The 15818-nt window shown below is 41.6% G+C and overlaps 1 protein-coding gene across 2 annotated transcripts in view; it reads left to right on the top strand.

The window, feature by feature from the left end:
* The first annotated feature begins 395 nt into the window (after positions 1-395).
* HYCC1 (hyccin PI4KA lipid kinase complex subunit 1) overlaps positions 396-15818 on the top strand; it is a 43042-nt gene continuing 27619 nt past the window's right edge. Inside the window, exon 1 of one of the 2 annotated variants that reach the window (XM_059470208.1) lies at positions 396-438. The gene's annotated coding sequence lies outside the window, so the exon portion shown is untranslated. Of the gene's footprint in view, positions 439-10963; positions 11056-15818 lie in introns of those variants that run through there. The other variant, XM_059470198.1, reaches the window with a different exon arrangement.

Here is a 15818-nt window from a genome sequence, read left to right as displayed (position 1 = left end):
CCGAGCCCCGCTGCCACCCGCGCTCGCAGGGCAGTTTCGGGAGCGGGCGCTGCCCCGAAGGGCGCATCTCCCCGCGGGGCACGACCCTGCCCGGCGCTCCGGACTCCGCCTGAGCTTCCCCCAGGGCCAGACTCCCGCCCCGGCCGCGGCACGGAGCCCGCGACTGGTCCGGTTTCCGTGCCCGCCCCGGGACGCCCTCACGGCGCGCCCCCCGCTCCCGCCCGGCCTCGGAGCGGGCCGGCCCCGCCCCTCGGGGAGCGGGGCGCGCGCACGGCCCGCTCTGCCGCGCCATTGGCTGGCGTGACCGCGCTGCGCGCTCCGGTTGGCTGCGGCCGCCGCCAGGCAGCGGCGGGGCCGGGCGGAGTCCGCCCGCCGCTGCCGCTCCCGGCGGGAGGGTGAGTTTGAGTCGCGGCCGCGGCGGAGCCGCCGGGCGGGAGGGTGAGTCCGCTTCCCGGTCGCTCCCGCGGGGACAACTTTTTTTTCCCGCGCGGGGCTGGCGCATCCCGATGGGGCGGCCGCGGCCGTCGGGCAACTCGCGGCCGCCCGAGCGGAGCCCCCCCAGGCTGCGGGTCCCGCGCCCCACCCTGGGGCAGCCGGCGGCGCGCGGCTGGGGCGGCCGTGGCTCGCCGGGGCGGCGGGGGGTGCAGGGCGCGGGGAGGAGGCCGGGAGGGGGCGGCGGAGTTGCCGGGGGCAGGGCCGGTGCCCGGGGGCGATGGAGGGGCAGGGCGGCACCCTGCCCCCGGTGCGGGGCGGCGCTCCGGGCACCGGCTGCGGCTTCCCCCGGTCCCTCGGGTCCTCCCGGCGCCCCGCCGGCATCCCGGCCGCGCCTGGCCGCCCGCTCGCCGCGCACCGCCCGCACCCGGTCCGGCCGCGGCGGGGCACGGCGGGCATCGCCGGGGCGTCTGGGGGCCGGCGGGGCAGCGGCGCCTTGTGCCGCCGGGAGAAGGCGGCGGGGGCTGCGGGAGAGACAAAGGAGCTGCTCCCGCCGCGTCCCCGGAGCGGGGCGGGCAGCGCGGTGCCTGGCAGCGGGCTCGGTGCCGCCGCGGACCCTCGGGGGGAGGCTGGGGCAGAGTTGGGCGGCGTGCTGAGGAACAGCTCCGTGCTGCGGACCCGTCCCGGGCTGCGTTCGGCGGTGCCGCCGCGAGCGGTGTGCCCGCCGCGGGGATGCGGGGGGCGGCAGCAACAGTTCGAGCCGCGGAGTTGGGAACCCGGGCGGGCAGCGCCGCGGCTGCAGGGCTGGTGCCTCCGCGGGCTTCCATTGGAGCACGTTCGATTGAAGTGGCCTTCCGTGTGCTTGGTGTGTCAGAGGTAGGGATGGAAGCAGAGATAGTGCCCCTGGATTTGTCTTGTCCCATGTAATCCCGACAGCCATCACGTTTGTTTCCCGTCCAATTGAATTCTAGCTCTCTGCCGAAAAAGCTCCCCAGCCTTAGGTTCGCAGGGAGCAGATTTGTGAACTTGAAGATTATCAAGTCCTGCTAGGATGGACCTTTCAGGAGTTTTAACATACGCTGCCAGTGTGTGAGGAAATGACTGTAGATGAGCCAAATATTAAAACTTCTACTACATGGTTGGTGTTAGGGTCCTTAGCTGCAAATTCAGATTTAGTGGCATTTTTTTAAGGCAAGCTGAGCAAATTGCGCTGCAAGGAGGCAAGAAGCAGTGTTATGAAGCAAAGCATAGAGTGACAGTGGTGACTGCATTTTGTGGTATCTGAAAGGCTTTTCTGCAGTTTTCCCCTCCAATGACAGACTTACATGCTACAGTGGTTTTTCAGAAGTTTTGTTTTCCACAATATCATTGAAAGGTTGGGGTTAGAAGGGGCCTTAAAGATCATATAGTTTCATGCCTCTAATGGCGTCTTGCTTTTGTTCTCTCCACCTTTCTGCAAGTTCTTTTATGTTATAAAAACTAAGTAATGTTGTATAATGTGGTCGAATTAATTTGCAATCTATTGTAGTTTCATCACTGAAATAGTTTTGGTAAAAGTAGTATACTTTGAAGTTGAATTTTAGATCCTTCTGGCAGTGTTTTTTGATTTATTTTTTCCTCTAGAGTTGGAAAAAAGTATAAACCCACTCATTTTGAAATACAAAACCCGTTCTGCTTCTCTTCTGTGATAATCTCTTTGTGAGGCAAGGCCCTTGTAATAGGCCTTTTATCAGAGGGATGATAATTTTGAGGAAGTTTGGTACTACTTGGGATGATTTATTAACTGTAACAATTCACTTCCTTGCAGCAGTGAGCTGTTTTAAAGGGACATGTTATATTTAATCAGAAAGCTTCTTCCAAGGACAAAGGCTATCAGGGGCAGGATCACGTTGGAATTCTGCTGGGTGGGTTTGCTTTCACTTGAGAGAGGCCATGGGAGACATGTTCCCAGGCATAGCCGGGTAGTTAAGTCACTTGGATTCTAATTTTGTGAGGACTTGTATCACAAGCATGTGTGTGAGATACTGTAGGGCTGGGCACTACGAGTGGTGTGTGTCATCTGTGTTTCACTTAGCACAGTGGGGCTGGCTCTAGGCTGGGAGACAAGCCCATTTCCTGATGCATGTGACTGGGTCAAACCTAATAGTAAATCACTGAGTTAAAGTCTCATTCATAGTACACATTCCTCTTAAACTCAGTATCTTGAACCTTCCTCATGTTCATGTCAGGAAATTGATTTTTCATTGAAGCCTACCTTAAGGTACATATTAGGTTGGCGTCTTAACCTGTCACTGACTTTAATATATGCAATGTGAAAATCACCTTGTTCATTCTGGAGGTTTAAATTGTTAGTTATAAAGTGTTGGCTGATGTCTGGTTATTTTAATTAGAAAATAAATGGTCTGATGTGACACTGAGTCTTTTTGAGGTTGTATGGAGAATGCATGGTTTGTAGAATGATTTCTTAGAGAAAAGTCCCAGGTTTCCCAATTCCCAGGTTTCCCTTTGGGACTAAGAGCTTGTGGAGTATCTGAGGCTTTAGGATGAAACTTTTATGAGGCATAAATGTTTATGTTGATGAGAATGTTAAAATGTAGTAGCTCTTGGGCTCTTAACAAAGATCACCTGTGCACTCAGCAAACATACAAAGCCTCCATGGGGAAGAGCTTAGGCTTAAATCCGTTAGGTGAATTGCCAGGTCAGGTTTCATTGCCAGCCCTTCCCTTTGACAGATGTGCTCTCTGCATAACCCAGCATGCTTCCTCTCTCACAAATGGAAGGCTGGGTGCAAAGCTGATCTGTCCTTAGGTCTCCCATGGGGCTGTGTGGGCAGTTCTGTTAGCAGAAGTGGAAGTTACACCTGTGAATCACCGCACTCACGCGTGTTATGTCCAGTGTTACCAAGCAGTCAGTCTTCCCAGAGCAAGGTGCATGAAATTCAGGCAGGAGATCTGATCTTGCTGTGTAGGAAATGAGAAGCCTGACAGTCTGACCTTCCCTGCCTGCATACTCTGTTTTCTTGTACACTTCAGAAAAACTGCAGCCTGCCCATCTGTAATTATATTCTGAGGTTAAATAGTTTGACTGGAGTGACCCTGTCTAATCTCTGAGACTTCCATGGGATTATGGAAATACAGCATGCTTAAAACCTGCAGTTTATATGCAGTGTCTTTCACTGTGTTGGCTTGTACTTGGTAGGATGTAGTTGAGAGAGGTTGTTGATTTACTGGAATCTTCCCCCCTTAGGAGAATTATAGCTTTTGTTTTGTTAATGCTGTTCCGTTTAATTATGCAAGTATATATATGTAAAAAAGACCTCTTAAATTAGAATTTTAGGCCTGAGATCTTTTCTTTAAATCTGTGTTTTCTTTCTGTTCCAGGAAAAAAATCCCTTTTGGCATTTGCTGTACTCAGTTGCTAGAATTGAAATGGTGACGTATGAAATGCACATTTGGAAGTGGAGAATGTGTTGGAATTAAAGTTTTTTTTATTAGCATCAGTTATTTAGAAACTTAAATTGGATTAGTTTACTTGAAATGCTTTGTGAGATAATCTTGGAAGGCAGCAACAAGGTGTCAGAATAAGGACAGAAATCTGTGTCAGCGTTGTTGAAGACAAGGAGTACTAAAGTATGAAAATGTTTCTAATGTGTAGCAACTGCATATTACTGCTAGGCTGTGTAGCTCTGTATGCCATTAAAATGTTTATTCCTGCAATGGCCAGGCTCTTTCCTCTATAATGTGTAAGTGTATGCCCACACTTTTTAGATGAAGTACTTCTGCATGAACCTGAGATTTTCTCTAAACTGACACTTGAATTACTTAAAGTTATTTGAAAGCATTTAAAAAGTTTTGCACAAGGCTGAGAAGTGAAATCCTTCTGCATTTGTTCTTTCTGGAAATCAGATTTCTATCAGAATTTGTGTTAGAACTTTTCTAGCATGAAAATTCAAATACTCTTGTATTAGATAGAAAGAAAAAAATCCGAAACACCAAAACAAACACCTGAAAGATCTAATAACTGTAATAGTTTTCAGCTGATAGCATTTCTAAATGGATATGAAGTATTTTCTTCTACTTGTGGTGAAACTGTTTTGAAGCCTTTGCCCTAATCAGGACCATGTTCAAGAGGAGCAGAATAAAAATAGCATCTTGGCCGAGTCTGTGAGGGCAGCTGTTATTTATGGCAATTTCTTTGGTCACATCCCCACATGAACTTGCATGCTTTGCTAACAACTGGAAAGACAGTGAGTGCAAGCAGTCTAACTTACAGCCAAGTGAGTCCTGAAATTGTCTGAATGTGACCCTATTTTGTCTTGTAGTGCCAGAAAGGGGAGGATGTTGGTGTAGGTGTTCGTGTGATGAATTAAGGGTTCTAAGGCTTCAGTTTAACTTCTAAATGGTTTGCAAATGTAAAATAGATGGGTTCAATCAACTGTGGTTGTTGGTAGCATTATTTGTTAGAACTGGAATCAATAAAGGACATGGAATTTGGACAGATATTTAATTATCATCACTCTTGTATGTGGAGAATGCCATGGAAAGTGAGGATGTGCATGAAATGTTTCTTAATTTATAAATAACTAGCAATGCTGAAGAATCATCTGAGTGTTGAGATTAAGACTTAGAAATGGGTTATCTCTTCAAAACAGATGTATGTTTTTGTTTTTCCATCTCTGACCTCTGATGATATGAAATGCTGTGTAGCAACTGAAGCATAGCAAAGAAATGTAGGTGAAAGCAATACTAGTAAAACATGCTTATTGCTGATGCAAAAGTTGCTAAGTATCTGTATTCCATCCTGATTGGCACAAGAGCTCTCATTCTAAACTTTGTGACAAAAAAATGTATACTTGGGGCACTTTTGATAGCTATTTAAGACAGCTTTCTTAGGCTATCTTATCTCATACCTTTACTTTTGTCTATTTGGAATCTAACCTTTATTTAAAAATAGCATAGCATGCTCTGAAGCTGCACTGGGTACTAATTAATACACTTCAGTGCTTAAAGCCATGCTGTCTCCTAAGGTTTCCTGCTGTTTGCACTGGATAAATATTTATGCTTCAGCAAGGCATTAATTTCAACCTGACGAACAGTGCATACAACTTTAATATTTTGCTAATGCTAAACACCATGATTCACTCATTTTGCTATATTTTATTGTGGTTTTTTTTTAGGAAAGGAGGAAAAAAATCCCATTATACTTTAAATATGTGGTAGAGAATTATATCTAATACTCAACAATTAACCTATCTAGTAGTCTGAGTATTGTACAATAGCTAGTGCTGGATAATATAAGGTCTCCATGAGCACCTGGTTAATGGACAAGACTGTACTATGTAGTAATTTGTAAAAGTAATTGTTTTCTATTAATTTTTTTTCAATCCTTTAATACTATTTACTGTATTAAAGGAGACGACTGGAAAATATGTAAAAGCATTAAGTTGACCTAGTAAATTTTTAAAAATTACATTTGACAAGTTTTTAACACCAGCTACCTTCTCTGTCAGGATACTGTGAATATTTTCAGTGTACTGTGTAAACCATGTCAGGTGTGCTACAGTCACATCTCTACCTGAGGAAGCAGACTAAAGGATCTTCAGGTATAAAGATGATTCTTTATTTTCCCTTTTTTTTACTCCTTTGCAGTATTTGCTGGCTGAAGGAAATTGTGTTTCTTCCAGATTGGCAATAGGTAGACTGCAGCATCGTGTATTTGGTGGTAGGCTGATGAAGGGGAGAACAGTGTGATCAAAGTAGGGGAAGGAGCAGGGTTGAGGAGTTCCTTAACTCTTGGTACTTAGTGCTAAAGCAACAATTTTATGTTCCTTACAGCTAATTTAGACTCATTTTGCCAGTGAAATGCTGAGTATTATCCTACAGTTTGTGGTTGATAGCACATCTGGTTAAACCAATTACTATACACTCAGTTAAAAGAATATATTTCTTATTGACTTCCTTTAGGCTGTGCCAAAATACCTGCCTGCTTCATGTCTGTCACATGCTGCAGCTGTGCTACTGTTTTTACTCAGTTACAGCTTTTAGGCTCAATAAGCTGCAGTCTTTCCACTCACATCTCTTATGTTCCTAATTGTATTGACTCCGTATGTCAGGTGTAGAAAGACTAATAGGCTCCTGCATTTTTTTCCCTGCTTTGAACTAAATTCCCAGTGCAGCAGCCAGAGGAGCAGCTGAGAGGCTTGTGACAGTAATTCTGCACATCTGCTTACACGTGCATCTGCTGCTTTGTGAGTGCTGGTATAATATTTACCAATTTCTGCCTGTCTTAAGAGAGCGTGATTTATATTTAATTGTAAAGCTGAGCAGAAATTTTTGAGTTTCTTTACCCCCCTCCCTGTTTTCTCAGCAGCATTATGTGTTGGCACTGTAAATAAGGGTCATTTTCACAACAGTCTTGTTGTGATGAGACACTTCAGACAATCAAAGTTGTTCTCTTACTCAGTGAAACACAAAAAAGGAAACATCTGTTTTGCTTAGTCTGTAATGATACAGCTTGGAGTAACAGGATTCTGTTGTCTCAGCTGGAATTGGTTGAAGTTTTGTTGACTTTTCAGTGATGTGTACAAATATAGCAGAACTACTCTTCCAGCACTTCTGCATCATGCTGGGGATTGGCTGAGTAAATTTGCAGTCTCTGCCACTTTTAATTCTTTTGCTGCCTTGCTTTAGTTTGGTATATGTATTTTCAATATCATTCTCTTTGTTCTTAGACTGAAATTTAAGAGTATCTGAAGCATATGCATTTGCATTGGTTACCAAGGGTTTTAACTGGAATGGAATGGTTATTTGTGCAGTGATATTTTCTCCCAGACTGTTACTGGCAAACTGTAGCTGCACAGGGAAGAATGATAATGATTTTCCACCTAAAACAACGTAATCAGAGGAGATCTCTAAACTGTGCCGTTCCCTTGTATACATAGTGCACACATTCATTCATTCATTCCTTAAGGAAGTAATGGAAATCTTTGGTTCATTGCTATTTTAGTGGTATTCAGAAGTGGCTTAGGTTTTGTCCTGTTTTGATAAAGAAGTGGATGCTAGTTCACCTGTGCTCACTGCTGCTCCAGTCCTGTGAAACAGTGGCAGGAATTGCCTTAACCATGTACAGCCGCTTCTTGGTGTGGTAGAATAAAAGTCCTGTATAAATTCAGTAGGTGGAGCAGGATGTGGACACATTGGGTGTCAAGGGGAGAAGGAGCACCTAGATGAAGGTCCTGCTTGTACAGTAAATAGAGGAACTGACAAAAGTGGAATTAGAAAGTTAACTGAGTGATGAAACAGGAACCAAACGATGCCACACCCTTGAAGAAGTTCCTTAAATGTGTCTATAGATGTTAAATCAGAGGTGTATGATCTTGTTGTTTTGTGTGATTAACTCTCAAATGTCATATCATTTGAAAAGTGCCCATTCACTTTGATTATATTTGGGTTTTTTTAATCCAGTGTGATGGAGGTAGCTTTGCTCTGGGTTCACTGCAACACTTCTTTCATGTGCTTATGACAGTTTTTACAAGCAGAACATTTTGTGTCCAAGGGTTGTTAGGCTGTATTGATGTCCTTTGGCTCTGGTTCATCCAGTCCACTACGCCCCAAGTACATGTGCAATCAATGACCAATTTCCATGTATTGTCACAACTGTGCCTGCCATTCAAGTGGCTTCTCAGACATGCTTGTAAGCACAGTACACTAAAACAAGTTCTCAAGTTCACAGACCTGAGATTATTATAGAAATAAATTTTGACCACTTTGTAGTTAAGCTACAGAAATATTTACCTGGCTCTAAATCATCAAATCTGTGCTCTAAGCCAGTACTCGGAATTAATGACTGATTATAGAAGTACTGCTCACTTTTTCTAGGACTACTAGATATGTAGGATATGTAATAATGCCCTTAAAAGTCAGGCCTGTCTTGAGCAGAAGACATTGTGTGATTTAATGAGAATGCAAGTAATAGAAAGAGAAAAAGAAAATGAATGTATGCTCTGTTATTTTAAATCTTAAACTGTTTTCTGCTACTAAAGTGGTAACAATAAATTCTGTAGAAGCTTTCTGTTGCTGTGACTTTGGAATAATGGCAGATTACTTGATAATACCAATTAATTTGGAAATCTGAACTCAAATAAAGAGTCCTTCCAGAACCTGTATAATTTGAGTTTTTTTAGCTTTCTCTTTCTTAGAGTAATTAATATTCTGACCTTTAGTTGCTTTCATGAAATGGGAACTTTTATTTTAAAAGCTTTTTCATCTAACTCAAATTCAATCTAAATTAATACATCTCTTAACATAAGAGAATTATTATCCTTTTCAGCTTTGACAGTATTATGCTTTTGGGATTTGACTTTAAAAAAAAAATTACAATGCAGAGCAAGACATACAGGGTAGTAAATTCTCTTGAGACTTTGAGTTGCATATATTTTGTCTGTACTACAGCATTTATATGTGACAGTAGACCATTTAATGTATTGGATGTATCTTCTGAATGAGACAGAAGCGTGGGTCCTGCCTCTAAAAGTTTTAGTTGAGAAGTCATGTTCTTCTGTAGCTTGTAAAGTATGTAAAAACCCACAAAATTGTTCTTAGTTGCTCTGAAATGTTTTTCAGATGAATGTGTCTAGTCTTGTGAGTGTATGTGGATGGGCTGTTGTGGGGGTGCGAGAATGTGGAGGGATGAGGAAGAATGAGAGAACTGTCATGAAGAGATAAAGCATATTTCTCCTGAAACTGTTTAACACAGCTAAATACATGCATTGCATGCATATATTGATAATTTTAATTCTGTAATTTAACAGGGAGCAGTTATTGACCACTGAAACTAAGTCCTAAGGTTATCTGCAGTATTGATGCACCCCTCTTCTGGAAAATGTACCTTTGTATAGTTTTTTGGGGTTTTTCCCCCTGTGAAAATGAGCTACTGAAACACCTGTCAGTAGACTATCATAGATCTCTTTTTGCTATAAAATCTGGGGTGTATTCCTGATAGCAAGGTTCCTGCTTTTCTTTCATGATCTTTAGGATATGGTAGAATGGTACACTGGAGATAATATTTTGCAGATGGAAAGCCATCATGCTGCATTGGTAGGGTTAGGGTGATGGCATGTATCATAGCACTTATTTCAGATAAAGGTTCTGGAGTGAAAATGAAACCTTTCCATTGCAGTTGTATTTGATCATGTCTGATATTATGCTATATTGTAGATCTGCCCTGGGTAGCCCAGTGTGGTGACACAGCTGATGTGGAGAAGTCAGTGGGAGCCCCGGGGAGAGTTCCCTTTTCTTTGTGAAGGGCTGGGTGCCCTGGCATGGGTTTGGCCTGAAAGGCAGGCCTGTGCTTTACCAGCTAAGGCTGTCCTGGCACAGGAATAGTGTTCCCCAATTTAATGTTCCCACTGAAACCTTCCAAACCACAACTACTCACTCAGTTTCCTTTTCCCCCCTCCTCTGCAGTAGGGATGGAGAAGAAAATTAGGGGCACAAAAAGTAAAGATTACAGGTTGAGGTAAGAACAATTTACTGGAAACAGAAATTGAATAAGAAAGTGAACAGTAACAGCTACGCTATCAATAACAAACTGTACAAAATAGGCAAATAATTCACACATGATTGCTCACCATGCAGAACTGGCTACCCAGAGTGCTTCCCCTGGCAATGATGAGAGAATAGCATCTGGATTCTCACTATGTCCTTCCTAGCCACTGCAAAAATTAACCCTGTCCTGGCCTGATGCTATCATAATTCACTTCTGAAGCACCTGGGACTTTTGCAGCCCAATTCTCAGTTTGTGGGCTCCTTACATTTTATGGAGGCAGAAGGATGATGGAGTTGAAATGAAGTCCCAAGAGCTGGTACAAAATTTCTTCCTCATGTGGCTTGTGAAGTATCTTCTGAAGTTAGTGTCTGGCTTGCAGGTTGTCATGGTTTTAGAGGTAGACATCTCTGTTTTCCAAATTGAATGAGGTGAAGATACCTAGAGTAGGGTTGGAAATAGGCAGTCTCCTAAAATCTCATTCTTAGCCAGCAGAATTGGGAAGTTTTGGTCAAAAGTCTTGCATTCTAAATGTTGCTGCTAAAAAGTAGGTGAAGAGTCTCTCAAATCTCTGTCCTGCTTTGTGAACTGCATCTTTTTCCTTCTGGTAGGTCACTGCTAAACTACTTCCAGATGAATGCTTCTGGATTTGTACTGCCTGAAACTATGTGCTGTAATGGTAGAAGGTGTTAAAGTTGTGTCTTTTACAGTCAATGCTCAGAGATGAGGCACAGGCCCTGCTCAGTTCTCCACATGCTTTTTAGTCATACTCAAGCTATTGTGCAGCATCTGCCTGTGCATGCTTTACACTGAGAGCTTTTCAGCAGCTGGATTACCCAACACCTTTCTTTTCATATGGCTGAATGTACTGAACAAACTCTAACATGAGATGACTTGCAATTTTCACTTAGAAAACAAAACTTGGTTTTTAAAATTAGCTTGCAGCAAGTTGACTTCACAAATAGATTAAGTGTATAACTGCCTGTGAAGATAATACTGTGGTAGCATTGAAGGTTGAGGAGGCAAGGAACTGCATGTCACGGCATTGCTACCAAAATAATGCTTATGAGAAGATCACTGGTAAGTTCAAGGCTTAAATGCAATACTAATATCAAAACTGAAGCACACTTATTCTCTCTATAGTTTATTATATTTCGCTGTTTTAAATTTGCCTTTGGGTGACTTCATAAGGATGTAGTGTACTTTGGGCGTAGGGAACTAAGGTGTAAAAGAACAGTATGTTTGGGGTTCTGTAGAGAGTGTTTCTTGTATGGGGTGAACTTGTGCAGCACTGCTTTCTCTTGCAGAAGTGATAAGAGCACTGTGTCATGTACTGTGGAATTAATTGCCAGTTCACTGATGTTCTCAACACGAGTTATGGAAGCCTTGACACGCAGAAAGCAGACAAGATTTCTAAAGCTTTCTAATTCATTTATTTGGTTAAGCTTATGCTTGTACTCATTTTAATGTGACTTAATTTGAATTCTGTTTCTGTATGATGCATATAGTTATTATCTTGATTTTTCTTTGTATGTGTTGGAACAGTTGACTATATTAATCCAGAAAACGTAAGGACAATTAGGACAAGATTTTTCAATTATGTGTGTTTTATTCTGTCTAAGATTATGCTGTTTATATATCTGTTCTTTCTTAAAGACTCAATAAGATGTAAACAGTAATGTTTGCATGAAATAAAAATGGAAGCAAGTATATTTTAGCTTCTAAAAAATGCTTTGAAAGTAATAAATCTTACTTTATTTCCCTATAATGAAACTATTGATGAATTACAGATGATAGCAAAGCTAATGCTTGAGGATATACTCAATATGAAATAGCTCGAAAGAGTAGGGATTCTGCATGCCAGAGAATGGGGTGTACCTGGAGTAAGTTGACTTTCAGGTGGTCAAATTGGGCTGACTGTGGTTTTCAGCATGGCAGATGTACTTAGAGTGTGCATTTGTGCAGTAGGCTACAGGGAAGAAATAGTAAAGCAGGATTTAAAAAGGTAGCAAGCAAGAAGTAGAAGAGGACAATGAGAAAATAAAATTCAAGCTGTGGAAGTTATTTCCTCTTACTTCATTTTGGCACTGTACTGTTAGGGCTGCTTTTGTCCTGCTCAAACAATATAGATCTGATTTACTATGGCTTGTATAAATTGAAGTGAATATATCAGTGCTTGTAGTCTCTTATCTCTGTCCTGGTGACTTGTTTGACTGGCATGAGTAATTTGGTTGTTTTGGAAGACAATTCCCCTTGGTAGTAAAGGGTGAATACAAGGTTAGTTGAGTACAAATGTGGTTTGTAATTGATTGCTAATCTGAAATTGAGCAAATAAATTTGCCAGGAGTCAAAGATACGGATTAAAATCTTCAAAAGCCTGTGCTATTAGGAGTCTTACCTTCTGCTTGAGACTTTTTAGAAATCTTTAATCGCGAATGTTTTGGGTCATGTGTGCCTATGCGACTGTTTACCAGCAATGTAAATGGCCTTGTGGTTTCATGACCTCAACCACAGGTTTGTTGGTTTTTGTTTGGTTTTTTTCCCCTCTTGACAGAATTGAAAGGTTGTAAAAGACTGAGGTACAGTTTGATACATCGAGTATTTGATGCTTTACAGCCCAGAAACCTCCAAACAGTGTTCTGTGGTACTGGATACTTTGCACAAGAAACAACTGCATTTAAGACAGTTACTTATTGTTTCTGTATGGTCTAGCTGATGTATGGTTGCTTTCTGTAGACTGTTTTTTCCTTAATTGCTGGCACCAAAACTGAATTGAGGTCTGTCATCTGTGGCTGAATGTAAATTTTTAAAAATTGTAATGGGTATCATTCGGGAGGACTTTTCCATTTGGTGGGCAAATATCTATCACTTTGTCATATTCCAAGTGTTAAATTGTTGGAGAAGCATATGTGCATAGGATCTGGAAGTCTTTTTCAAATCCATGTCATGGAAGAATCCACTGACTCCTGACTCTTTAAGGCTGATGTTCCACATTGTGATAAAAGTGTAAGCTCTGGATAAGAGTGTCTGTCTATTGTTGCTTCTATTGTTGACAGAGGGGAGGGGAAAACTGAATAATGCCTTTGGCAAGATAAAATTAAAATTGACTGCAGTTTCTCTTCCTAAGGTTCAGTAATCTTTACAAACCACTGGAAACAAGTGTTCAGAACAGTTATTTTTGTGCGTTCACTACTTTATTGTGCAGAAGACTACAGAATGAGCATAGTGAACCAGATGAGAATTTCTGAAACCTTATTGCCTAGCAGTGGCTGTTAATAGAGGCCATGAAAGGAACTGAGAGAAAACTAGAAGAGTGTGCTAGGGGAGCAACCTTTGACTCCAGCTTTCTGAACTAGAAGTGTTTATATATTTAGTGGCTCTGGGTAGATTTTTTCATGCATATGTCCCAGTGGGTTTTTTTTTCTGTGCATTTATGTAACGTTCATGTACCTGGACCTCAATGCATTCTTCCTTCCTACGTTGTTTTTGGTAATTCTTGTTTGTTTTGAGCCTTCCACTTCTAGTGTCACCTACAACTTGTTATTTCTCTTGTTAGAAGATGCTGAATAACCATCTGTCATTTTAGGAATTTGCCTGAGCCTAAGTCAGTGATGCTTGGTGCACCATAGCTATTTTAAGCTGAAGATGGCAATTATCAGAGAATATTTGATACAGAGCCTTTGAGCACTGTTTGCAGTTGTATATTTGAATAGAACATGTGACTATTTCAGACTTAGCACAATGGGGTATGTGTTTCTTTGTGAAAGTTTGAAAAAATCAAGAAGTCAGACCTGACTTTTGTGGTTTCTGAAACCTGTTAGAGTGGCTTTTGGAGTCCACAGTGGCATCTTTTTCTTTTCTCAAGAGACTTCAAGTGTTTTGCTGCCCATTATTGCACTTACAAGTATCTGAACAGAACAGCTTGGCCATATTCAAAATTGTATAGGAGATGAACAGATCACTGGTTCACTAAAATGGGTTGTGCATTAGCATCACGAAAGTACATTCTGTTCTTTGGCAATTGAATCAAGAATACACTTGCCTGAGTGTTCCTTACTGTTCTATGGCTTACCAAGGATTGTGTCTTTGTCTCTGAAGTGAGGGAGAAGAAAGGGTTCAGCAATGTGAATTTTACATGTAGACTGTAGTCTTTTAAATGAGCTTGATGAATCAAGTGAGAGCTGACTAAGAGGTTTTTAATATTTCTTCAAAATTCAAAAGGGAAGAAAAGTCCTAATTGGCCCATCCCTACTTGTGTGTGCAAACTACTATAGAACAGAAGATGAACATTTCCTAGGGGCTTGATCTCTTATGGGCCTGATGCATCCTAATGGAATGCTCACAAGTTTACTTTGTTCCTATTCTGGGGTGAGTTGACAGATTTGGCTGATGGTTCATAAACAGCTTAACTTTCTGCTCCATGTTTCCCTTTTAAGCTTTATTTTATTTTAATTTTTTTTAGCAAATAATACAGACTTCCAAGCAGATACTTTACAGATTGGGTAAAGATGAAGTATATGCTTATTCTCCTCTTCCAGCAATTCCCAGAGGATGAGGCTTGAGCAGTTTTTGGCTCCTGTTTTTGTTTTTTCCAGCTCTGACTTTCCCTAGCAAATATCTAATACTGTGGTTTCAGAAGGTCAGTTCTGCAGAACTCAAGCATTCGTTCTTTATCCAAGTCCAGCCTCCTTGTACTTAATCCAAATTGCATTTACACACGTGCATTCTGTGGATGAATTCCACCAATGCTGGGTAGCTGTAAAGAGCAAGAAAGCCACCTATTGGGAGAATTTCTTTTTAGAGAAAAACCTGTGCATGTGTTGTCTGTGATTTCATTCAAAAACATAATTTGATATTATTATATTAAAGTCTTGTGTGACAAGTATGGAAATCCAAAGCCATTTAAGTACATGGATGCATTAGTAAGTTTGCCAGAGAATATGTCTTAATTTGTCTTGGCTGGCCCTCCACCAACTCAGCGCATGTAACTTTTTCTCCCTCCTCTATTAAAAACAGGAAATTCAGTAAGTTCCTGATGTATTTGTGCTGTAAAGGGTGAGGAAGGGAAAATTACCTATTTAGGGACTTTGTAGAAGTCTATTCTAAATGAGACTTGGTTTTGTCTGATAAACTTCTTTGGTATCTTATTCAAGTTACACTACTCACCTGAAACAAAAGAAAAATTGGTATCTCCAAAGGAAGGAGACTTACATTATTGCATTAGAATAGAGGAAGACCAATTAACAGCTGTCAGAGGCTGCTTAGGACTTGGGAACTTGTTAATTATTATTTTTTATAAATCCTGTCTTTGGCTGCTAAGCCAAATTGAGAGTCTTGTGGAAAATACTCCAAAGTGCTTTTAACTCCCAAGGCATGAGAATACAGGTTATATTAGCCATATCAATATAGACAATTAGCCATGTGTTAGCTAGACTGCATAACCTATGCCTGCTTTCATGTGGCAAATGTGAAGATAAGACCTGCAATGCAAGAGTATTACCTAAAGTGGATTTACTTCATGTGTCAGATAAACAAAGATTACATATATTGTCTGATAAAAATTCAACAGTCCTGAGCCACCTGGCTGTTACTGAGCTCCATCACAAGTAGCTTTGTGGTATTTAAATAATTGAGACTTCCCTTTCCTATAAAAATCTTCATCAGGACATCTGGATAAACAAGGACCATGGGGACATTTGAAGCTGCTTTTCACATTTAATCAAAGTATTGTTTGGTTTGTGGTGACAAAAGTTGTTTTCAAAGACATTCTCAAACTCCACTCATTTGAAGTCTTTGCAGGGAGTTAGTAGGAAGAGACCAAGAAAAATAATAATTTAAAGAGA

This window comes from Ammospiza nelsoni, chromosome 1 (genome assembly GCF_027579445.1).
Source record: "Ammospiza nelsoni isolate bAmmNel1 chromosome 1, bAmmNel1.pri, whole genome shotgun sequence".
Classification (NCBI taxonomy): domain Eukaryota; kingdom Metazoa; phylum Chordata; class Aves; order Passeriformes; family Passerellidae; genus Ammospiza; species Ammospiza nelsoni.
This window is presented reverse-complemented; position numbering and strand designations above follow the sequence as displayed.